The sequence below is a fragment of the Ciconia boyciana genome, chromosome 11, assembly GCF_034638445.1.
Source record: "Ciconia boyciana chromosome 11, ASM3463844v1, whole genome shotgun sequence".
In the NCBI taxonomy this organism is placed as follows: Eukaryota; Metazoa; Chordata; class Aves; order Ciconiiformes; family Ciconiidae; genus Ciconia; species Ciconia boyciana.
This window is the reverse complement of record NC_132944.1, coordinates 528,376-554,342: the sequence shown is the minus strand read 5'-3', so window position 1 is coordinate 554,342 and position 25,967 is coordinate 528,376. Positions and strand designations below refer to the sequence as shown.

The window sequence follows — 25,967 nt, the reverse complement described above, 5'->3', positions numbered from 1 at the left end:
GATGATGATTAGGACAGGTAATAATTCTTTACCACTGAGGGGCACTTACACAATGTGCACCTAACGTTCAGGTAAGGCTGAGCCAACCTTACGAACAAGGTGCTTTCTGAAAACGTGGTGCTGTCAGCAATTCTTTGCTCCCATGCTGGAAATCCCTGATCCTTTCAAATCCGTTCTGTGTATTTCTGAGGCTGCTAGCTGATCTCTGACCAGCCCAAGGGATCTCAGTGAGGGAAAATGACTTGGACTCCAAGCGTTACCAGGCTTGCCAAATATCAGCGCTCTGGAATGCAACATCTTCCCCTCCCGGTGCCCATCGTCACCGGGGTCCTGGTGCTCAGCAGGCCAGGAGAGCCCAGCCAGGAACAGCGTGGCAGCGGTGACGGTGCTGCTTTGCCTGCGCTGCTCAGTAAAGGCGTCTGAAGGCCCCTGCACGGACCTTCCTGGCTTGCCATCGCCAGCAGAGCCGTCGGGACCGAGAGCAGCACGGCAGAGCAAGACCAGAACTGGAAAGTGCAGTAGAGAGTGTTACCTTGACTCAGTAAATGACTGGGACTTGCACCCTAATACCTGGTAACTACAAACAAGAAATAAGAACTTTCACGTGTAACTGAGACTACTGTATTTTTGCAAACTGAGGACCTATTTTGGGCTGATCTACCAGATGAAGGGACACATTCATTCTTATGCAGGAAGGACTTCCATGGCTGATAAACATCAGTTTATCTTTTTTAGCCCCCCCAAACTAAGCATGACAGAAGACAACTATTTATAAATAGCCTTAGGGGTAAATATCAAGCAGGAAGAACTGCATGAGTTAAAGGTTAATGTTAGCCTGGGATCAAAAGGGTATAAATTAGTCACGAATAAATGCAGACTGGAAATTAGAAGACAGTTAACAGTAATGTGAGGAGCAAAATTCTGGAGCGCCCTGTGATTGCAGAGGTGGTCTGCGAAGCTCGTGGAAGAACTGTGCAACTAAGTAGAAATTCCTGAAGACAGCAAATGGCTTTTTGTTGTGAGTCCTCGGGGATTTGGTGTGCTGCTGTAGTTGAAAAGAGAAGGGATTGCTGTTTCCCCCCCACACATTAGATTTATAGCGTATGAGTCCTAGGGTTTCTGCTGGTTATCTGTGGGGATGAGAAAAAAATTCCTGTTGGTATATCATCTAACTTGTGGGGGTTTGGGTTATTTTTTTCCCATCCTCTCAACCACTGAAGGTTAGTCACAGCCAGAAACAGGATATAAGTGAGATTTGCTAAGTAGCATTAAAATCATGGGGGTCTGGCTGGTGGTCCTGGCTGGTGTTCTGACAGTCAGATTACTCACAAGTTCAGGTTCGGATGGAAGCTTCTCCTTCGGTCAAGGCAGCAGAGACTACCGAGAGCTGGTATCCTTGTCCTCCTGCACAGTAGGGGACATCACTCACTTCCTAAAGACCACCAGCGATTTTCACTAAACAAACTTGCCTCAGGATGCAAATACGCATCAGGAACCAACGCTATTGATGACTTCTCTTTTCTTGGTGCACGGTCGTAGGCATGAGCTTGGTCTTTTGCTACAGGCTACGGGCGCTGTCGTGCCTGCGGCACGTAAGCAGATATCCTTCGTACCATTTTGCCCCAGACATCTATTGCCCAGTGGCATGCAGATGTTGGGGCCTCAGCTATGTAACCCCGGTCTCCCTTCCAGCCCTGGGTTCTTGTATCACCCAAACACATAGCAGTGCCCCACGCTCTGTACAGATCATCTTGCGACAGGCCATCCCAGTGCTCAGTGGTCTTTCAGTGGAAAACAGGTGTGTAAAACTGTGATTTTCTAACCTGTGGGTGAGGAAGGTGCTGGGATACGTGCATCAGTGCTAGGAGGCACCGTGGGCGTGCAGTCTGCTGTCCCGCTCGCTGGCTTGGCGCCTGTAGCTTCACATCTGTCAAGGGACCGCACCCTGTGTTTCTGATTAAACACACTGGACACGGTGTGTGGACAAACAAAATACCTAAACACCCCAATAAATAATATATTCACCTTCTTTCTGCAACATAGAAGACATAATCACAGGTTGGTATTTCATTCATTAAAGTACATTTATTTTCCTAATAAATAAAAGTCCATGTGGCATTATCGAGGAGCTGAGACATCATGAACTGTCCAGCTCTCCCATTTGCTTTATTGATTTCCTTGGTCACCTGCTAGCAACTTCAGGCCTGGTTAAACTATTTCTGTCCATGATATCACAGCCATCATATTTTTGTGGACTCTCAAGTGAACATCCTGTGCTCTCCAGGTCATCGTCCTTTCTTGCTGTTGTACAGTGCAAGCCCAGAATATTTAAAGCCTGATTTTGTATTATACCAAGCTGCTCTAGAAAGCGCTCTTCACCGATTATAAAGTAATTATGGAGGACAAGTTTCACTCAGTCCCAAAATAGCTCGGCGTCAAATTCTCAGCTGGAATAAACTGCTATCTTGCCATTGCCTTGAGTGCAAGCCTACCAGGACAGAGCAGCAGCAGGTCTGGTCCCAAGGGGTGAGTGGTGAATGTGGCAGAGGAACTCAGTCATAAAACTGTCAGTGAGTTAGACTAATATATATATTATTTTATTTTATTTTGCAAACTGCTGGGAAGGCTGAGATTAGTGGGGGCTCTTGGAATATCCAAGTCAATGTAGTTAATTATTTAAACCAAAGATACAGCTTTCTTCAGAGCCCTTTTACTACCTTACAGGTTAGTGGTGAAAAATAACCTCAACCTTCCGGCTGAGGAAGGAGGAGATGAAAATACATTATTTAGAGCTGGAGATGTTCAGGACAAGGATTACCTATTCCTTTGTGCCTGCATGGTGCCTGGCACAACAGGACCCCCTTGTATGGGGCAATACGTAGTAAGCATAATTAGCAAAAATATAGTATTCCTTGTTCAACCAGAACAACTATAGTAGGAGAAGACTGACAGATGGATTAGCCCACACTTGTCATTCGTATTTGAGCCCTATTTAAGTAGCGAGGTTTTTCTGCCTACTAATCTTGATTTCTATTCTGAGAAAAGACGCTTTTCTGATACATATTCTGATACACATTCTCCTTAATAGCCCACAGGATCTTCAATGAAATAAAACACCTGAAGAATGCTGTAAATACAGGTATGGACATGTAATTGCCTCTTGTTAGGCATAATTTTGAGAAGTTTCAGTGGTTATTGGAATAGCAGACTTCGTTGTACATCAGGATGCTGCTGGCTAACAGTTGTGTGGTCCTCAAAGCTCATGTGCTTGTAATCGCATTGCAGCCAGCAGCACCACAAGAACATGCAACGAAAGTACAACACATCAGCCGAAGTGTTCCCAACCAGTTAGTGAGGTTTGGATTAGTTGAGTTTTAGGGTGCTCAACCTGACGTGTCAGTTTTTCAGGTTTGCTGAGCCTGTGCTCTCCTACAAGTCATGATCCTTTAAGATGTACTCAGCTGAGCTTCAGTTTCATGAAAGGTATTCCCTATTTCATAGAATATGAATTCTTTGCTCACACCTATATAATGTAAGTAAAATTTAAATTTACTGACCAGATAGAGGAAGGAATGGCAATCTATCAAGCTATTTAATTTGCTCTTCCCATTGCAAATCATTGTCTGCTTAATGTGGGAAAAACTTCTCTACTTAAGAGCGTTTTTATATTGGCCAGCATATATGAAACTTGAAGGCAAACATGTTCTGTGAACCTGTAAAAAACTGCACCACTTCCACTTAAAAACCTCTTGGAAATCCCTTTATGAAATATGGTAACTTTTATTCTTATAGTATTGACTGTAAAAGATGCCACAAAAGGTCACTACTTGATTTTGCGAAGTCCTAACCTGTTCACTGCACTTTACCACCAGAGATGCTCTTTTATATTTGGCGTTTATATGAAAATGAAACTACTCATTCTTGAATTTGGTAGCTTCCCATATACCTGTTTTTCTCAAATTCTGTTTTTTCTTTTTCTCATGTAATTTTCACCAGTAAGAATAAGCCTTTTGGATCAATTACACTGTTCATTTTTTCTAGCAAAGGGATTCTTTCCTATTTTCTTTTGTGACTCTCTCTTCTACTACCCATTTATTTCAGCAGAAATTATAACTGACTTGACAAGAGCAGGGATGTTATTCCCCACTCCTCCTCTTTCCTCTGATGGATTTTTCAGAGTTGGAGAAGAAAGATCATGTTGCTTTAGAAGCAATTTGATCTACCTACAGAGTCATGTGCTTTGGCTTTCAGCTCTTCCTTTCAGAACTTAAATGACCCCTTTTATGGGGGAAAAAATCCCACCACGTACATTATGTGCATATTGCATGTGTTAAATTTCCAGTGTAACTAAGCTTCCGAGCATTGAGTTCAAGCACTCTCTTTGAGGCGCCAGCGGGTATGCCTGTTGGCTTAGTATCTCATCAGCAAGGTAACGGGACTGTGGGATGTGGCTGAGCAACGGTAATCATCACAAGCAACCACTGGAGTAGTCCCATCTATCCTGGCCAGGCTGCTGCTGCTGGGGAATTGCACAGGGAACGTCAAGGAACTGGAAGCTGAAGGGCTACAAACGAGGACAGCAAAGACAGTAAGCCTGCAGCATAGGAGATAAGGACGTGGAAAATGAAAGTACAGGGCCTAAACATCCCTGGGACCACAACCGCAATGTCATCTATGGTCCGAGGTGCTGAGCAAAGGGAAGAGAAACACACTCTGCTTCCAGCTGCTCAGTATGTGAAAAGACAAAGGCGTCTCTGCAGAAAAGGATACAAAATTAACAGTAGATCTGGTGATGGCTAACCACGTTATGGTGTGTGCTGTGTTTCTAATGAGCTGTATCATCTGCTCGCTGTTCCTCCTCTAATTTTGAGGAGCTGTAGTGGTTCAAGAAGAAGGGAATCCTGGGATGAGGGACGTTACATAGAAAACTGTGGGATTAAAGGAGTGAAGGACAGAGGGAAAACATGTCCAGATAAGTAACTAAGGGTAATGGTAAAAGAGAAGGTTTGGAGTCGATAACAAAGCAAGAAGGTGGGCAATAGGTAGTGGCTAGGTCTTGTGCTGTTTCAGAAAGAGGACTAGAAAGGGATGAGGATGAAGACGCGTGAATAAATCATGTAAAGGGAAGCGAGCCCGCCATGAAAAGGTACAGAAGTACCACCACCGTCAGCAAGGACAACTGCAGCTCGTCGTGTGCAAGGAGAGGCAGCACCTTTTCAAACAGAGTAAATGGACGGGTGGGTTGTTTCAGTCACTTCACATCTTTCATTGTGCTCTGAGAATTCTTCCTAGATAATAGTTTTCCAACTTCCTAAATGTTTTTGCACTTTTAATGATACTTTTAAGGTCAAACCAAGCAACCAGTGAACAGCGTCAGGCTGATTAAAGTCAAGCACGTGGATGCTGTAAATGACAAAGCAAAGTGGAAGACTACGATAATGACAGATCATGATTATGACAACAATTTGTGATGTCTGGATTATCACATGTGATGTCTGGATACAACACAACACGGTTTTTCTATTCATTTATTTAAAACCATCTGTTTTTTTCACATATTCTCTGAAAATCTTTTGTCTGCTCTCAGTGCCAGAGCTGACCCTTGTTGTCTGAGATATTCTTTCATTCAATAAGTTTACTCCCAAAAAAGCCCACTCCTCCCTCAGTGAAGAAAATAGCATGATTAATGTTTTTCCAAGGTTAAAAGTTTTTTTTCTTTATATAGGCAGAAAGAGAGCACTTCTCAGTAGTACTACAATTGACTGAAATAAATTACTGACTACTCAGGTCAAAGGATGCTTGTGAGTAGTATTCAATCAAATGGGGGGGATACAGACGTAATATCGCAGCAGTACTTATGCCACAAAATAATTAGGGTATTTCCTAGCACAGAAAATCCTTCTCAACACTATTTGGGGCATCAGAAAAGTGCACCTAATGCTAAAGATTTGCATGTTGCTGTAGCAAAACCTAATCTTTTGAATTCCTAATAATGCAAAGCTTTTTCAAGAAAAAAATGCATAATACATTAAGTATTAAGAATGATAATTAGAATTTCTCAGATTTAAAGACCGTGCAAAGATCTTGCATTAGATCCATATGATACGTATGATTTAGACGATAGTGTCTGTGCTATAAACTGGAGGCAAGGCCAGACATCACTGGTATCGACAGGACTACAAATCAAGGGTGTCTACATTCGTGACCGGACTCAGATCCTCAAATAGGAGGTAAAAGGTGATCTGCAAAATTGAGAGATGCAAATATATTACCAATATTAGAACAGAAAGTGCAGGTAGCTAGGAAATACCTTTACTTACTTTGCCAGCCTGAATTTTGAGTGAACTGTTACCTGACTCATGAAGTAAATCAAGGCTATCCAGATCTGGTTTTGATCTAACATTCGATTTTATGTCAACAAACAATATGTTGGTACTAGTGGAAATTACTTCTCATGTTCACTGGTGTATTTCAGAATAGGCTCCAGTGATTAATCCTCCAAGGTACCAGTATTACCAATATGCTGCCACCAACACCCAAAGTAGGTGCACAGAGAAAAGCATTAAAACTCCCAGAAGAACTAGCAGGGAAAGAAAATCTCATTTTCTGATTTCCATTTACAGTCTAAAATGGCCTGTCTGCTGGGAGCAGTAGTTCTTTGGAAAAACAGTGATTATGAAGACTATGGTCTTATTTACTTTCTGCCAGTGTTGCAGCATACTACGTATACTCACAGGATATTTTTAGTCACAGATTCTACCAGGCAGAAATGCAGTGGAGTTAATCACATGTGGCAAATTAAACAAAAGCAAAAAAGCTGGTAGGCTTGGGGGGTGCCTGCAGCAGCTGAACATTTTTGTTACCCTTTCTAGGCAAACTTTCCAAAATTGCATATGGGGACAGCCAAGGCAAAGGGCAGCGGTGGTTTTTTTTACCTGGATCAAACCTACATATGTATCTGCAGTTAGCAGACTGAAGCAGGCTGAGAAATCTGTCTATATTCAGATTATAGTCAGAATTAAAGCTCTTTTGTAGTGAAATTGTTGAAGTTGGTCCACCAACATACTAGCTGTCCTCTGAGAATTACTTTGCAGGCGACAAGCTACTGTGTGCTCCAAGCTCCTGTCCCAAGCATAGGCAGGTGATGCAGAAAGGGCTTCTAAAGCACAGAACGGTGGGCTGAACGACGGGCATTACCATCCACAGACATTTCAAGCAGCCTTGAATCTAATGTGAATTTCTAGCATGGGAGGAAAGGTATAAAGGGCAGGAATTAAAGGTGGCTTCAGCACAGCTCAACTGGATGCAAATATCCTCACCCTGTATCCTAATGGGCTGATGGAATAGCTCCTGGACATCATCTTCTGCAGCATGTCCTTCCTTTGTTGAAAAGGTTGCCTAGAACGTTCTTGCAGAAATACACCTTTTTTTCATTGTTCCCTTCAGTGGACATGGAAATGTATCAGTCCTGGTAGCTTTCTCTCTAAAAACACAGAGATAGTAAAATTAACTTATAATCAATGGTTAGTGTTAAGCCATAACAAGCTAACTTGGTTCAGTATAACTGAGCCAAGAACATACAATGGAATTACGGCAATCAGCATTTATGGGAACGAACACATCACTGTTTTAAATGAAAACTATTCTTCCATTAGCTCGAAGTACCTTATAAAATCTTTCACTATGACTAAAATCTGGAGTAATGTTGGATATCACCCACCCAAAGATTGTGCTGTAATGCTTATTTACGGCGTTAGCATTTTAAGTTTTTTTGTAAAGTAAAGCAGTAGGGATCAAGTGGACTCCCTCGCATCTGCTATGCCTTTGAAAGATAGCATACAATAAATTAGGAATTAAATATTGAATCAAGGATACATGTGTAAGGACTTAAGGAGATCTGAATGCTGAACTCACATCCACCATGCCACAGGCATAAACAGTCACCCTCTATCCTGAGCAGAAGACAACTCTGCCAGCACCTTGGTGCGGCATCCCGGAGCCTCCTCCCCAGAAGGTGGCTGGCTGCCTCCCAAGGAGTTGGGAAGAAGAGACAAAAGGTGGCCTTGGGAGAGAGATGCCCAAATTGTGCTTTGTATTCTTCCAAGGGGAAAGTAAATCGCCGTTCATTTTATTACTGTGGACTGAAAGGTGGGCTGGTGGAGATGCAGTTTACACAAGACTCCACAACTCCAAGGCTGAAAAGATACACCGAGTTTTAAGACCGATTATGTGTCTCTTCTGGAAGGGCAAATCCTTTACTCTCTAATGGGAAGACGCAAAGGGGATTATGATGGCAGTATCCTTCCTCAGGCAGGTTTTGGTTTTTTTCTGGCAAGGGAGATCTTTGCTAATAAATAACTGCTCTTTCTTATGAGCTAGCTGTTGTCAGTGACCACAGGACTGCATGGACACAAAATAGATTCTATCTGCCCAAAAGAGCTCATAGGCATTGACTATCATTTTGTTTTCTTTACTGGGTAAAAGGAAGAAAATGGCTTTTAAATTAGATGTTGAACCCCTTCCAGAACTGCAATATAAGATACTGAATCAATCATTCTTCATACAGTTACCTCCTACTCCGCAAGCTCCTACTACCATAAAAATTGGTTGTTGCCAACTGAGCTGAGTGAATAATTTGCAGTTTCATATCTGTTAGAGGAAATTTTCCTCTTCCTCTTTTCATTATTTGTCCACAAGCAGATTGATTTTCTTGAATTTATTTTTTTCGAAAACATGTGCTGTAATCACTCTGCAAATAATTCTCACTGTAAATCATTTGTGAGCAATTTGTTGCGAGAAGTCTTCAAACATTTGTCCTAATGCCGTTTGTTCTATATGAACTTGCATCACATGATGTCTGTTTCTGTGAACACAACATCAAAAGAGCCAGTTTTGAGTACTCTCCCTGAGAACAATCCCACTTCTGAACCTAGAAAACCCACGTAGAAAGCACATTTTATTGAAAATTATTTAAGACTTAGGGATGCACATTCACTGAGATGCTTGCAGTTTACATGCATCTGTAATTTTCACGCTAACCAGAAGATAGCTTTTCCAACCCTAAAGAGAACGTTATTTTACCCACTTCACAACTCGAATCTGCTCCTCGCCAGAGCTTTTGTCTCATCCCAATTCATTACAATTTCTGTCTCACAAAACATCCCTTGTGAGAGATGAGGCTTTCAACGGCATATAAAGTCGTTGGGTTCCAAATTACGACTGAAATGATGCACAATTTCACCCTTTAAAAATTGTTTAATTCCCAGAAATAATTATGGGATTCTCCTCATTATTGTTGCATCTTAATGAAAAATAAGACTGTATCAAAACACTAGCAGAAGAGTCCGATCCCGACCTTGCTGGAGTCAGTGGAAAGCCTCCCTTTCTCAATTATCTAGACGGAGGAAACTGCCCTTCTTGGATTGTAAAATACCATCTTTTCAGAGAAAAGTTTAAAAGAATGATTGCACTGTTCAGAGGGATTTGGGTACTTTACCACGTGTCATTTTAAAAAGAAAAGTATTAGAATGACTCTGCAATACTGAAAAGGAGGTAAAAGTCAACTCAAACACCGAGTGCCATCTTACAGCAGAGTGAAAATTTCAAACCCAAGTCTTGCAGTTGGCCTTAAATGGTTGCTTTAAAGACGTTTATAAAATATAGGCCTTGGCTCTTGTTGGTATGCAGTGGAAATACTTTGCTGGTATTTTAGATAATGTAAACAGTTGCTGCAACTGTCACCCAGGCACTTTATGATGTTAAGTCGAAGAAATGGAAATGAGAAAGTCGTGAAATTCAGGGATGATGATGTCTGTGATTGTATCTGGGACACATTTGGGTGTCTCTTCCCTTGTCCCTTACAAAGGGTCCACTCCATGAAAATACAAAAACCTTGAAAAACAATTCAAAAAATAATCTGCATAGAAATACTGAAGAATGCAAGTCATAAACCAATTAACATTTTTTCAAATATGAATTTTGCAAAGGGAAGTTATATTTTGCTCCCAAACCAACTTCTGAAATTATTTTTAGTTTTGTCAGTCAGTGCAAAAAAGACTTAGTGCACCTTATTAATGTTGTTAAGCTGTATCATCTGACATGGACTGAAATTTTAACTCTTGGTGCTCATAAATAACTCTTGGGATAATTTAGGCTGCTTCATTTAGTCTGCTACAGATGTAAGTTGTGAATCCAGCCCAGCCGCGGGGACAGGAGAGCCGCACGTTCCACGGGAGCTTCCGCAGGGAGCCGCGGCTATCTGCCTAATGTCAGCAGACCCAGGGTGGCTGATAAGAACCGTGAGTGCGCTGGCTGTAACACAGAGAGTAAAATCACCATGAGACATTCAAACGAGATAATTATATCGTGTTAATTTGCATCTCATTTTTTGTGATGTAGTTGTACGCAGCCAACATAGTAACTGGAAATTAATACAGCACGATTCGTGCCCTGTCATGTCACACTGCTGGCCTTTCTGAGCAAGAATTTTTTTTAACGCCATACTCATAAATCAAGTCCCTCAAGACAAGAAAGCTATTATGAAGCTGAACAATAACAACTTACACTTAGAAGAGCTCCCTACTTTTTCTTCCACCCGGAGCAGAATAGGCAGCTCTTAAGATTGTTTGCTTGTATGCCGAAGTTAAATTTTACATCTTCAGCAACAGCAAATAAATCCATGTTTCTGTTAAGTTATTTAACCAGTGTAGTGTTGTATCCACTCTCGAGAAAGGTCTGTATTTTCTCCTCGGAGCAGGTAATACTACATGGATCAGTTTAAAGGCTGATACCACCATTTTAGAGAAGTGGCACAGCAATTCCTGCAACAAATAATATGTACAGTATTCCTCTTCCTGCTAGACATGGATCTCAAGTAATAGAATCTTTTAATTTAGTTTTACTTATAGTTTATGCTGAATCACGTAAAATGCGACTCACTCAGACGCAGCATATTCTTTCCACTTTTCACCATTAGCTGGTATTATGTCTACGTTATGTGACTTCACATTTGGTATTCTGATACCAATGGAGTTTTAGGGCAAAGAAATGGTGATATGCTGGCACACAGTTTTTTAAAACTTTTTAAGATAGATTCTTTCTATGCATTCTTTTACCTGTAATTATTACAGAGACCTACAATATTATACATGAGAGGAAAAGTTGCTACGCTAATAAAAAAACCCAAACCCTAGCCTGTCTTATTTTGAATCTGTGTATTCAAGTCCATTTATATCACTGAAAGGGCAGCAGTCCAAAATATAAATAACTTGAGCTCAAAAAGCAAGGTTGCCACCCTGAATAGCCAGAAACCACGGCGATCATTTAAGTAACAGCACTCTATGCGGATTCATGCTCAGTTTCATACCTGTGGCTCACTTCCACCTACAACAGAATGAAATACTTTGTTAAACTCCATCGCACTGTGCTCTGCTTCACTGGACCAAGTGATGTGAAATAACACAAAGTACACTGTACACCACGTACTCTTATTCTACAGAGCAGGTATAATCTCTGTAATTATACCACAACCGCATGGCAAATACCATGTAAACACATAGCAATTGCATGTTCCTACAGCTTACTTGTTAATTATGCATTGTTACTAACAAGTTCAAAGATAAATTATCATAGCACTTGCAGCATTTAGGTGCTCGCAAAGCTCCTAAGCTGTGTAATAATGGAATTCGTACTATTAAATGCTTGCTTTTGTTGATTTGCCATTGGAATGGGGAAGGGAAACAACCCACTTCTCATGCCCAAAGGCCTATAGCTTAAGTGCATATTTCTTACTGCTACAGCAGAGGTACACTACCGTACAAAATAACATGACACTTCTACCAATAAGGAAATCTGGACGAATTAACAAAAAAATAATTTCCGTTAATAAATCACTTTCTAAATTCCATCTAGTAATCCTGTAAATGCTAGTAAATGCTAGTAAATCCTAGTAAATGCTGTATTTAAAATCACTGGTACTTGTATGCAATAGAACTAATATTGTTTTCCTGACCCAATATTTAATCTTGCCCAGGCTAAAAATGAGAGGAAAACCTCATTTCCCTGATGTCGCTAGCAAAACTATTGATTTCAGTGAGGGCAGGGCTCTACCCAGACAGCTTGCTTGTAAATGGATTCTTGAAATAGCTTATATTATGTCAGAAATATATCACCATGTAAGGCCATTTCATAGTCCATGCTAGCTCGTCTATGAGCCGCTCTGCAGTATTTTAGACTACAACTTATAACTTTTAATAGGTATTTTAATAGTATTCAATAAAATAAAATTAGCCTCTCTATAAACATTGCTCTTCTCCAAAGTGAAGCTTCCCTTTAAGTTATGACTCTGTGATGGTTTGGGCAGCCGTTTATACCAACTTTTACAACTGATGTTGGATCACCTTGGGTTTTATTTTTTTCAATTTCATTATTTTCATACTGATTCTCAATCTGAAAGGTGATGTTGATGTTTCTGACCCTTTTTTTTCTATGGTAGTTGTTGGGCTATTTCTTCTAAAAAAATTACTAGCATTTATTGCAAGAAAGTGCAAATGTTAGTCTTTAGGTATTGCAGAATCAGTACTAGCAGAAACAAAATAGCCAGCTACTATTATCTGTTACTTATAAAAATCTTAAGTATGGACTAAAAAGCCGCTGTAATTGGCTGTGCATAAATGCAGACGAGAATGGCAAGCCTAGGGAGGGAGGTGACGCACTGGGGATGAACCAGACAAATACAGACGGGCAAGAGAAGATGGAAGCAAGGAGCCGGGGGCGTTGGTTGGGCTGATGGGTAACACCCTCAGCCCCTGCCACCGCATCTGTACGCGAGACAGGAAAACAAGGATCTTTTGACAGCGTTTTGAGGAAGATTAGCAGATAGCTTTGTGGATGAAGTGACTTCTCAGCCACAGAGGAAATTTTGGAATTATTACCCGTTGGAGGGGTGAGTCAGTCATTTCCTAGTGAAAGAGATGGCTAGGGGAGGTGGGTCAAGGAGGATATTGGGAAAGCAAAGAGCAGTAACTTACTTGAAATGACAGAGGAGCAGAAAACAAAAGGAGGCTGAAGAGACTAGTAAGGATGCAAAGCCATAAATTAGATAAAATTGTTTTACTTCATCATTCTAACGGCGTTGGTCAAGTCCGGAAAGCAGGAACGTGTATGTGAGCCATAAGATCATCAGAGTCTGGTTTAAAGCTCTAGTTTTCAGTTGGGATAGAAAAGGATGTATCTTAAATGCCATTTCTGTCATGGAGAAATAACTGTCGAGTTTAGATACAGTCTGTATTGGCTGACCCATAAAGTAACCTCTGCTGAAGATGAGACAGTGGATGGGAATGACAAAAAACCAATGCAATCACACTGTTCATAGAACCTGGGAAATAAATTGATGGGACAAGCTTGGAAGTGACTCTAAACCCCCCCTGTTTTAAGACACTGACCTTGAACAGATAACTAGATCTTCATGAAGAAATGCCAGAGACATGGGCTGAGGTTCTGGTTTGGATAGGAGAGAAGTCTGTCCAGGCATGACAGGCGAATTCATGTTTGTGGTAGAGGCTCCTTAATCACCAAGTGTGGAGGAAGCAGAGAGAGCGAGCAGGAGAGCTTCTGGGGAGGTAGAGAAAGGATGAGGATGATGTTCCAGTCTGTTTTGAAAGAGCAAATAGAAAGGAAAGAGTGTGACATACAAAAGTAAAACTGTATTTCAGCAGGAGGATAGCTGCAATGCTCAAGGCAGATTTTAAGGTTAAAGACAAGACTATGGGAAAGGAAAAGAACTGGCTTAAAGAAGCCAAACAGGAACCAGAATGGGATCAGATCATTGCAGCAATGCATGATGTGTTGGAGTATTTTATTATCCACTGTGCTCCTTAATTGCGAGTGTAATACAGGCAGTAATTTCTAAAGCAAAGTATGTTCTTATTGAAGATCCTTGGCTCTTTAGTGGGAAAATAACTTCATATGCAAAATGATTGTTGGTTTTAATGGGTTTATTTTTATGTAACTTACACTGACTTTTTAAATAAAAGGGAGCTGTACATTTCCAGCACTATAAAACTGGCAGGATAATTGAGGCTCATTAGCCCCGCTGCTGAAGCTGAAGACGGTATCCTTGTTCAGATGGAATTACCCTGTTTTCCTTCACGCATTGTCACTCCCTCCTCAGTCCTATCCTGTAGCCTGAGGAAACATTTGTGGGTTCTCCTAGAAAACAGACATCTTCCTGAGACAAAGTGAATGCAAATGATCTTTCTTCACTCCTAGGGTCTGATCTTGTTCTTCCTGAAATCTGCAGCGAGATTCCTGCTGTCTTCAGTGGTACCAGGCACGGTTTGACCAGGCCAGATTAAGCCTGAAATTCTCCTAGTGAAAAAGGCCTAAGTATACTGAATGGGGGAGATACTCATTAATAACTATTTAGGAAAACATGATTCCCTTGGAAAGCTAATTATTTTGAGAGTTACCCATTCAAAAAAAGTCTAATCAATGAGAGAACAAATTAAAAATGAAGAATCTCTCATAAAAACAGACAGCAGAATGCTGCATTCAAGAGGACAGCCACCAATTAAAAGAAATGTCAACAACTCAAGTGGCAGCAACTTCAAAAGGGAAATCTTTTCCTCATTTTCATAGGCGTTCTTCATGAGCAACATCAAGAAGTGTAACATGCTAATAGCTAATAACACTCAGAATAAGATTCACTAATTTACTAACTGAATAATTTAATGCATATCAAAGGAATGATTTTCGCATTTCATTCTTTTTTTAGATCTAATGCTAAGCTGGGTATTATCAAGTAGATGAAACTGCACAGATTACAAGTCATCACTGAAATAGTCATTTTAGAACTGAGTGTGTTTTTATCTGTTGGATGTCTCTTTTGGGTTTACGGAATCACATACTTTTTTTCCTTGTTATAATTCAGATTTCAAAAACAACAAATCAGGAAGATATCTTTGTGGAAATGTGAAGTTTGGCTAAAAACAGAGTGTTTTGTGGAGACAGATCTGTTATGATGTTAAACTCTGAAAATGTTGGGGACTGCAGAGAGGTAGTGCCATCCACCAGTCCCAGGTATGCCAATAACGCAGCGGCAGGGAGATGCACCTGAGGTTTAGGAGATCAGGGCCCGAGCTGAAGCAGGGATGGGACATGGACGACCGGTGTGCCGCAGAGGGCCCTTGGCTGTCCTGTCATGGAGGACTCTCCCTCCTGCCTCCTGGAATGGTGAGAGGTCGGTTTGATTCCAATGCAGAACAAAAGACAAATGTTAAATTTTTTTTACTTGCAAAAGAGCTTTTGTATACTCCAAAATACTAGACTAGGTATTGAAAAATGTAGGAAGTCTACATGGTAAGAACCATTTCTTGTTTACTGTGATTTTTAGCAGCCTATTTACAGAATTCTAATAAATTTAAACAATGTTTTGCCTCTGCCACTACTGCACACTATGTAGCCCACTACCATCTGCTAAAACACTTTAAGAAGAGGTTACCAGTTAAGGTACCAAACAGAAAAACCAGCTCTTCCTTCAGTTCATGTGTCACACTCAGAAAGCTTACTCAGGGAGACCCCAGACAGAAAGACAGCCATCAATGTCTCAACATCTGTTTGGTGGCTGGAGGGAAGCAGAGTACTCCAGGGTCAACACCAGGGCTGGTGGTGTTTAGCATCTTCACTGACGACCTGGACAACGGTAGAGAATGCAGACACAACAAATGTGAAGATGACACTACATTAGCATTGAGTTGTTGACATGCCAGATCTTTGATTTTTGTGGAGGGATCTTCAGGAGCCTGGGATCTGGCCAGCAAGAAATCCCATCAAGTTTAACAAGACATACGAAGTCCCACATCTTGGGCAGAATAAAGCCATGTGCCAGGGCAGGCTGGGAACTGCCTGGCTGAGCAGCACCTCTCCTCCTGGAGAGGACGTGGAGGTTAGAGTGGATGGCAGGTCAAATGTGAGCCAATAGTGTGCTCACTGCAAATGGGGCAAACTGCACATTGGCCTACTTTCAAAGAAGGGTGGCCAGCAGAGTGAGGGAACTCATTATCCTTGTCTCCTCAAAGCCAGTAATGTCACACCTGGAATACTGTGTCCGGCTTTGGGCCCCCCCCAGGTCAAGAGGACGTTCAGAAACGGGAAGGGAACGTAGCAGAGGGCTACCAGGCTACATGCTTAAGGTGAGGGAGGAGGCTGTGGCTTTCCAGTCCGGTGCAGAGGCGGCTAAGGGGTGATCTAATAGCAGGCTGCAACTGCTTGAACTGGAGTTGGAAAGAAGATGGGGGCCAAGCTCTTTTTGGTAGTGACAGATGGTGTAGAAAAGGGCAACGGCCACACATTTAGCCTGGGAGGTTCAGACTGGACATTAGGAAGAACTGCTTCACTGGGAGGATACTGCAGTACTGGAAGAGATTACTCAGAGGAGCATACCCAAGATTTGCCTGGGTAAAATCGCAGCAGAGCTGATCCAATGTTGGTGCCAGTCCTGCTTTGAATGGAAGGTGGGAGTTGATCTAGGGGTCCCTTTCAACCAGTATTTCTATGAAGTAACTCAGACTCAAGCCAGTGGCATTATCAAAATCTTACTGAAATGATGTTAAATACTACTAAATTAAAAGTTCACTCATTAGTAAATAGAAAGGAAGCTACACCTCCTCAGCTGGCTTGTTTTCTTATGGCAAACTCTTCACCAACAGGGCACACTACTGCAGCGGGCTCCACGTTCATATCGCTTTCCTCTCCTCATATCCCAACAGCAAACACAATGTTTCTGTGATGCCCCTTTAACGGGGAAGGACAGACTGTTGGAACCAATGGCTTTGTGGCAGATGGAGCAACATTTGCAATTGGGAAAAAACACTCTCGTGCTGCCAAAATATTAACAAGGGGCTTCCTCAGAAATATTCTGCCACAGTCCTTGATACATGTAAATTCCCCATGTAAATATGACTTCTTCCAAGGAAAAAGGTGTCATTCAGCAGGCTTTCTGAGGACAAGGATTGCTCTGCACTGGTTTTTTCCCTCTCCTGCAAAACCCTTCGCTTCCAGTCACAAATTTTCAGTGCTGCAACACCTTACGGATGCTACTTGTGGTAACTCCGACAAGAGCCAGCAACAAGGAGGGTTGGTTTGGGGCAGGCTGTCCAACCATCCCTGCTCGGCTGGGCTGGTTAGGGGACAGACCTGGCAGCAAGGGCACACTGTGAAATCGAACAGGGAACGGGTTCTTTTGGGGGGTGTTTTTGCACAATGTATCTCCCTCTGTGAATGCCCATGTTCCATGGCGAGAAAAACAACAAGAATTTCCAGACCTTCCTTTATACCACCCATTATTTTGCACAGCCTTATAATGTCTTTTATTAATTTCCTTTTAAAAATAAACTCTCCTATTCCTTTCAACTTCTGCGTATATGCAACACCAAAGCATTTCAGTGAATGTTTCATGCCATTTATATGCCAGCTCTCTGGTGCCGGAGTCAGACGTTGTGGTAGTATTGCAAGCAGTAAAGATGTCCAGCTTCTCTGAAACTTCTGCAGTTCTCATTGCTGATCACTGGGGAAACTCAGCCTCAAATACCAAAAGACCTTTCGGAGATGACCTACTGTTTTGCAGAGGGCAATGGGACCAGCATGCTTTTTCTTAAAGAGAAAAGACAGCCATTGCCCCTCTGCTGAGAATGATGTGAGATTTATTTTTAACTTCAAACTTTTCTATGCATCATGAAAAAAGCTGAACAATTCTATTTTCATTTAGGAGGAAATTACAAGAGAGAGAAATAGTCTGATACATTTTAGATTAGAGATTCTTCCCTAAGAACAGAGGCTGTCACAGTGCAGTGTCCCATGCCAAAGAAATTCTTCTTTTCCCCAATACTGTCAGCTGGGCCCAGTTCTCCACCAAATATATTTTCAAGAATTTTTGCGCTAAACTCAGAGTTCTCCACCATGATGCTTCTGGGAATTTAGATTACTCTCCCTCTGTCAGTACTGGGATTAAGAAGTCATAAAGGTAGTCTGCATCATAGTGATATTATAATGGTTGCTCTGAAATGGAGAAAAAAAATCACACATCTGTGTTTTCATTCTCCAGCTTGAGACATACCTTTAGGAAGTCAGTTTCTGATGACATGTTAGGGCAAACGATGCCTTATCTGCATGCTTTTTTCATGTATCATCCGGATCTGGTAACCTGAATGCCATAACCAGAAAGCTATGTTAATTGTACATGTTTTCAAGTCAGCATAGTCCAAAACATATTGCTCAAAACTATCAGCCTCACAGTCTGCTTGCCTGTTTGAGAAGCCAGAATGCTCCATCTCTGTTACAGGAATCACATACATTTTTTGCAACAAGAAGAATCTCCAACCAAGATAGTCTTAGCCACATGGATATTACATATTTCTGTTTCCTAAAAATAAAAACCACTAAGTATATGAACTGGTACTGTAAACACAAGCGCAAGTAAAAGCATTCTACTGTTGCTGGACTTGATTTTGGCAGTTAGCAAAAATACTTATTCAGTAGTAAGTTACAGTAAAGAATTGTTGACCCTGGTGTAATTGACAGCAAAGATAAAGTCAAGTCAATGGGGTTTGCTTCAACTTGCAACACTTCAAATAAAGCCTCTAAATTTGTTTGGATCGTAAAAATGAAAGCATATAGAAAATACTTGTTAAAAACAAAAATGCTGAGAGCCTATACAAGCTTCTCCATAAAGTAATTTTTATTGAAATGCTCACAGTTGAGTTAGCATTATTTGCTTCTAATTTGGGCTTCATTCTAAATACTGTATGTTAACAAACTTAGACCACTTAATGCCAAGTGCTTTACACATTTCTCTTTAATTAAATTTCTCCAAAGAATCACATTGCATAAGCATTTGCCAATAGAAAAAGCACTCTCAGAGATCCTGGGTAAAATCCAGGCACCCCTGCAGTAACTAGTAAAGTTCTCATTGATCTCATTGGAGACAGGATTCTACTCTTTAGGTCTTTGCTATACATGGGTAATAAAAAATTGTCTTGTTACTTATGTATTAAGTTCTTTTAGGTATACTATTCTAAGAAGCTTAGATCTTAATGAGGTCCATGCTATCATTTACCATTTCCATTACTAGATAAAAATAAGCGTTACTTTACAGTTCAATAATGTCTAGTTTCGAGTATGTTTGTAATTGCTGGAATATGCCACAGATGCCAGTTTAGATAAGCTTCTAGCCTGTGGATGGAGGTAGGCATTTGCTCTAATCATCTGCAATTTTACTACAGAATTTGAGCGCAGAATTGCCTGTACAGAGCTCTGGGAGAAATGTGAACCATTAGCATTTAGGGATTCTCTTAACTGTACAGTGATATGTTCAGTAATAAGTTATAGGTGATCAGGAGATGCAAGTGGCTTAAAAATTAAGATTTTAAATAATCTTTATGATCATTAACATATGACCAGGCATAACAACTTACCTGTATTTAATTATGAGATATCTTTCATCTGTGTGAAACATGTTAAAGTGGGCTACATGTAAACTAGTTCTGTCATTCTTCCTCTTGCACAGTTTTTTGCAGCAGTTTTCTCTTCCCTAAGTCAGCTGTGGAGGGCTGTGGGGTTTGATGTTTGAGTTCTCATGCAAAAGAAAAAGGTAAATTAGGGCTGCTCTAGGACAGCACTGGTCAGAAACGGAAAGAGCAGGAGCGGATTGAGATGGTACCCACTCCTGCCACTGCTCTGTGGGACGTTATCATCCTGCAGCTGCAGAAATGGTAGAGGTTGTCTGAGTGCTGCTCATCTACTTCAGTGCAAAGTTATTTTCCTAATTGGTATTTTTTTCAAAGTTACTAAGATGTTACCTAGTTACCAGCTAATCACAGCCTGGTAACCATTTAGAGAAATCTAGATTTTTATTTACAACAAGGTAAGTGACCCTAAATAAATTAGTCTGGTGACACTTAAGCTGTCCAACTGTAAAACAGGATGAGACGCCACACAAAATTTATTTCAAGTGTTCAGACAAAAACTGTGGTATGAAATTAATTATGATTAGTCTTGACAACACTAATTCAATTTAAAATATGCTTAACTGGTTTAAAAATAAAACTTCAGATTCCCTTCGACTGCAACCCAGTCCTGAAGCTATTTAAGCCTGCGATGCCTATCCCATGTCTGATTTTCTGATTCAGTTGTAAGATTACTATTAATAGACCAGAAGTGGGGTAAAAAAAAAAAAAAAAAAAAAAAAGAAAGGAAAAAGTGAGACTACCTAATTCTGCAAACACCCGTGTTTGTTTATTTGCTTGCTTCGTTTTAGAGAAGCATTGTCAGAAGTTTAGTTTTCTGACAGGGATTAATCTTTCCCTTTTGTGACTCTGGACCATCCATCCCTCCCCGCCTCCCCCCGATTCCGGCGCGGGGTTGCTAAGCGACATGTTCTTCTCTTCTGTACTTTAGCAGAGAGGAACAGATCAAAGACACCCACAGTCCTGAATTATTTTATAAATGAATTTAAAGAGACACTCTCCCGTGCTGTATTATGTAGGGAGAGATCAAAAGTTGCTCTATATACTAAGAGTATCTGGAGAATTAAACTGACTTCTGGAAAATAAAAATGCTCTTATTACGGAGAACTAGGTAATATATACTTTTTTTTTTTTTCTGTTTCAGAACTAGACTATGAATTTATGCTAACTAATGTTTCTAGTTTTATGGCAGTCAAGACATTGAACGCAGGCCAGGCTGCATGTTTGTATGACTTTCAAAAGTAAGGTTTTCTGTCATCAAGTGACAAGCTTGGTGGTTTTTTAACTCTTTTCATGTCTTGCAAAAGAGTTGCCATTATTCAAAAATATTTCATTCTCTAAATTTTAAATGCTTTCCTGACTTACATTAAAGGCAAGAAAATAACAAGGTACATTTCAAGTGATATAGCTTTAAAAGAATAAATGAAGATGAGAATGTAATCTGTGTAGATCAGGCAAAAAACCTAACAAACACACCAGTATCTCAGACCTTTCTGAAAAGAATGAAAATCAAATGAATAATCTTTAATTAAAAAATCTGGGGATAGGTAAGTTTAAATGTTACCTCTTACCAGACCAGCACTTCTCTGGCATCAGCTCAGGTCTGCTATTCTGTACAAGCTGTGAGATTTGTAAGAGCACACTGGCTGTTGAGGCAAGTGTTTCCTGAAACAGAAAAGGGAGGAATTATCTGCCCTCGGACCTACCCAGTTTCAAACACCATCAATGTTGTAGAAGGAAAAAACCAGCACTTTTAGTAACAAAGTGCAAAAATCTTTCAAGACTTTCATTTCCAAAGACACCGTTGCTGCACAGCCTTAAGAAAAAGGAAAGGAACACAAATAACATGCTTAAAGCGTTATCCAAGCAAGCAAGACAGAGCATTTACGTGGAAAGCAAAACTCCCAGGTCAAGTGGCTGCAAAAAAGGCATCTTGAAAATTGCATGCAAAATTCTTCCCATGTGCAAAGCTGGTTGTTTTGTAACCAGCCACCTTATCTGCATAAACAAATGTCTCCTTTAAAGCAGTTTCAGGGGCTTGTTCACACAAACGGGTGCTCCTGCAACTACAGGCACAAAATCGCTGGCTTCAGGTGTAAAGTGTACATAGATGATCTCAGTCTCTTTGCAGCGTGCCTGGTCGCAGAGCAGAGCTAGCTCCTCGCTCTCATCCTATGCCTGCAATCTCACAGAAAATTGAGGGTAGATTACTGAAACCTAATACACTCTAGGACTGTAAAGGGATTAATCTCACATAAATCTTCACCAAAAAAAAAATAAAATCAGCATTACTATTTACTGACATGCATTTTATTTTCCAATGAGAAAAGAAGCCTCCTTTTTTCCTGCACCAGTAAAAATCTCTAATTGCTTAGATTTGGCATTTAAAATCCACTGTACTACAGTTAACCTATATTCTCGTAAAAGCATGTATTTTAGAAAAGGGCTTAGCCAGCTTTTCCATTTCATTACTAGATATCTGTTACACGGGCAAGATGTGTACTTTACTCTCACTGATACAGTGTTTTATGTATAAACATCTTGACCACCACTATGTTGTCAGTGGTTAGCAGATTCGGTGTGTTTTGGCTGAATTTCTGAAGGGGAAAACTGTGACTTGCACTCTAAATATTTTTGCTGGAGAATGGATTCCTCAACAGACTATGGGCATCTTGTACAAAATACAAGTAAACATTTGGAAAGGAATCTAATGCTTCTGGCGGGTACCGACTCGCCAGCCTTCGAACCCGAAACCCCTGTGACCTGCAGCCCAAGCACGGCTCCGGCATTGCGTGCTCTGGCACTGCGTGCTCCGGCACTGCGTGCTCCGCAGACGGCCGGGTCCCCCACCGCCCCACCGCCCCTCCTGCGCGGCTGCAGCCATGAGGAAAGAAGTAACGGCGCTGCGAACAGGCACGCGGCTTGTGAGTATGTGCACTTCTGGTGGGCGTACTTAAACATCCTGACCATGCCTCCTTCAGAGATTCACTTTGATCGAACTCGTATTTAAGGTAAAATGTTCTGAAGTGGGGATGTCATAAGAATTTTAGTTAATATTTATTACTAGGATATTTTATTAATAGTTGTAGAGTTTTGGTTAATGAATGTAAGTAATTTTGAATTGCTGCTCTTCTTTTCTTCTTTCCAGGATGCTGTAAAAACATCTGCTGCAGCTGGGCAGCTGGATCACAGATGTGAGCAGCCAGGGCAGAGGTTTGGGCCTACGAACAAGAGATGATGCTTTTGATACGTGGGAGGGCATTGAAGGCCGTTGAGAACATTAATAATCTTACTTCACATTTCTACAGTGCTTTGCCTGCTTACAGCGCTACATAGGCTACTAGTAATTAGTGATCTGGATGTTTCTGAAATGATCAGCAGTATCATTTAGATTGTCATTAAAATACAATTAGCAGCCCTTTGAACCGAGCGCTGTCGTTCAGAACAGTCTAATTGGTGGCTCGTGGGCCAGATCTGGACAACAGGAGGATTGTGTCTGCTTTTCCTCTTCTCTAACTGCACCAGCTCAAGGAGCACCTCGTCCCAGGAGGGGCGGCTGTGCCCACAGGACGGGCACGGAGAGCCATTATGCGACTGGAAAGGCAGCGGCACAAAGTGCCCCTTGTGTCCAGCCCACTGCGTTGAAAAGCCTGGATTTTGTAGAGCTCATTTCAGCCTGCGTGCAGATTCAAGCAGGCACGGCCCCACAACTTTATACTTTGCAATTCAAATCAATTTAATTTTTCTTTTTTTTTACTTGACTTTTAGAGCACAGCTTTGTGCAGCAAGAGTCGTAGGGATGAAATAAGAGCAGTGCGTGGTAAGACAAATAACTGAGCTATCTACATCTATGGATGATGCGCCGGTAGACCGTGCTGGCATGTGTTTGGGTAAGATGAAGAATTTAGTTACTGTAGCAGAGTGAAAGTGAAGGTCTGGGTTGGATGGTGTCCCCAAACCTGGCATCCATATCCCACATTTAGGTAGGTAAATCTGTCACTTACATGCTTTAGATACTTGGGTTAATTGCATAAATGCCACCAAAAATGACATGTTTTTAAAGTGTTAGAAGCGTAAATAGCTGCTCTTCTGAAATGGCCACAGTATGTATTTTTAGCTCCTACGTACTCTTCAGATGACACCACTTGCAAATGCATCATATTCGTTGTAGTATCTAGCTATAGCAATGTATTAGTATCTGTTTGCATACTATTGATTCTCCTGCATAAAGCGCTGTAGAATATACTTTAAATACTGGCTTTTTGTACGTCTCACACAACTATTCATTAATACCAAGGGAACAGCATGCTACTGTTCCAGGTTTTCTAAGAACCAGCGCTATTGCTCTCCACCAGCTCCTGTTGCCTGCTTCATAATGCCTTTATTATTTATACTTTTACTCTTGAAAATTCAAATTTAGAACTGAAAATTGTCATGCTTTTGTTTTTTAAAAATAATTAAAGGCGGCGAATGGACCTGATGTAATCTGTATACTGTGTGCCATGGCTAAGTATCCACTGCTGTGAAAGCACTGCTTGTTCTCTGAAAGGAGGAATTCTTTCAGACAGCGTCACTTGCCCCCTCCTCTGCGAGGCCGCTTTTCCCATACGCTCAGAGGACTTGCTGCCAGTCATTTTCTTGCCCTAAAAGTCTGCTGGAGCAACACTGTCATCTACCCAGTGTTAGTACGGGGCCTAGCTCCTAACAGGTTGGCCTCTAAGTACTATCAAAAGCTTTGCGCTTGGGTGTAGCAGTTGCTCTACTGAAGTACGGTGGCTTTAAAGTACGATGAAAATCATCTTTTCTTTGGGTTGGTCCTTGGACTACATACTGCTTCATCTTAACGTGGGCTTCACAGCAGGCTTTTGGATAAGTTCTTTTCTCTTCCTCTGCCATTCACGTACCAAGCGGCATGCTTTCAGATATGTCTCGTCTACAAAGGATTTCAGTGTTGGCCTGGCGTGTTTTACTAGTATTTGAATGGCCTAAAGAAATTATTTGGAAAGCAGCAGATGCCTTTGGAAAAGAGGGAAAGAGGAGAAAAATAGACTCGAAGAGGGTATTAACGGGTCAACTGGCCCAAGAAAATAGAAAAAAAGTGCAACTCAAAAGTGGTTGCCAACAAGCAGTCTTGTAATACCCGCCCAGGAAGGTAACGCAGCCTCTTGTGATCCCGTTTTTGTGGTGTTATGCCTTCACTCCCTTTCTCTGCATTCACCATTCTATACAAGAAACGCAAATTGTTGCTGAGTTCATTCAAATACAATACACTTCCTACATCTGCTTTTTTCAAACACACAAAATACGTATCGTCTCGGGAGGAACAAGAGACTAGGTACTTGAAAACATGATGCGGGTTTTGTCGTAGCCACAACTCTTAGAATAGGTGCTCCAGGGGAGCCGTTTGCTAGTGTTTTGCATAGGTAATTGTTAACAATACTAAAATAATAGTCTGTCTGCTGGATAACGGACAACACACCAAAACACAGGCCAACAACCCTAATGGGAGAAAGTATTACAAGGAGCTCACAGCAAAATTAAGCTGCCAAGTGAAATTCCCAAATAATATGAAGACACTGAAAAAAAGAGTCTTTGTTCCACCACTGGTGTCTTTGCTGGGCTTCTGCCCCGGTGCCAGCCATTTGGATTAGCCTCCTCTTTATGGGAAGCTATCACAGACAGCATACAGAAAACACTCTGAATATGCAAGAAGTCAGGAGGATTTAGCAATTTTGGGAAGAACTGACAGTTCTTAAATAACTTACTGCAATTAACGATGGGCCAGAAATGTGAGAAAATCTCTGAAGAATTAATCAAGAATCAACAGCAGTTTGTCTTGAGAGTAAAGGTGGACACATGAAATAAAACAGCTTACCACAAAACGCCTTTTGACTAAGAGTGAAAAATGCAATGTGGAAGAACACACTTTGGATAAATCTACATTCCATTAAGGTAAATAAAAAAGCAAAAGTTAGTAGGAGGGGGAAAAAAGCAAAGACTTCTTCCTGTATGGTCACCGCTAGTGCATATTTGCATAAGGCAAGCGCAAGGAGAGCAGACTTCCTGAGTGCCAGAACAGCACCTCCATCTTAGATGGGCAGAGAAGAAGCAGGATTTACTGTCACCTCTCACAAAGCAGGAAAGGCCTATTAAGCCAGCTGGTAAGGGAGAATGAAAAAACAAAAGATCAGCGAACTGCAGTTTCTTGTACATCTCTTACACAAGCTTGAGAAAGGCACAAATTCTACATGGCCGATGCAAGAACAGCACTGAAAAGCAAATTAAGATGCTGCGAAGCGACCAGTCACCAAAGTTCAGAGCGGCCAGTGAGAAAGTGCAGAAGAATATTCTACTCCTTAGCACCAGTCTCCTGCAGAAGTTCCACGCTGTAGCAAAACAGAGTGGATGTGTGCGCAGGCAACAGAAAAGGCTCAATACCAGCGAAAA

At 41.2% G+C, this 25,967-nt stretch overlaps 1 long non-coding RNA gene across 3 annotated transcripts; it reads right to left on the bottom strand.

Moving 5' to 3' along the window:
* Positions 1-5,555: 5,555 nt before the first annotated feature.
* LOC140658208 (uncharacterized) lies at positions 5,556-21,232 on the bottom strand. Of its 3 annotated transcripts, XR_012044648.1 has the most exons (10): positions 21,085-21,232; positions 19,470-19,627; positions 18,301-18,418; positions 18,113-18,199; positions 15,567-15,690; positions 15,112-15,223; positions 13,443-13,649; positions 10,067-10,311; positions 7,320-7,483; positions 5,556-6,242 (listed from the first exon to the last, which is right to left on the bottom strand). It is a non-coding gene; the product is annotated as an uncharacterized lncRNA (long non-coding RNA). The 3 variants fall into 3 exon arrangements; XR_012044647.1 differs by lacking the exon at positions 10,067-10,311 and having other exon boundaries at positions 21,092-21,232; XR_012044649.1 differs by lacking the exon at positions 18,301-18,418 and having other exon boundaries at positions 21,092-21,232.
* Positions 21,233-25,967: the final 4,735 nt, after the last annotated feature.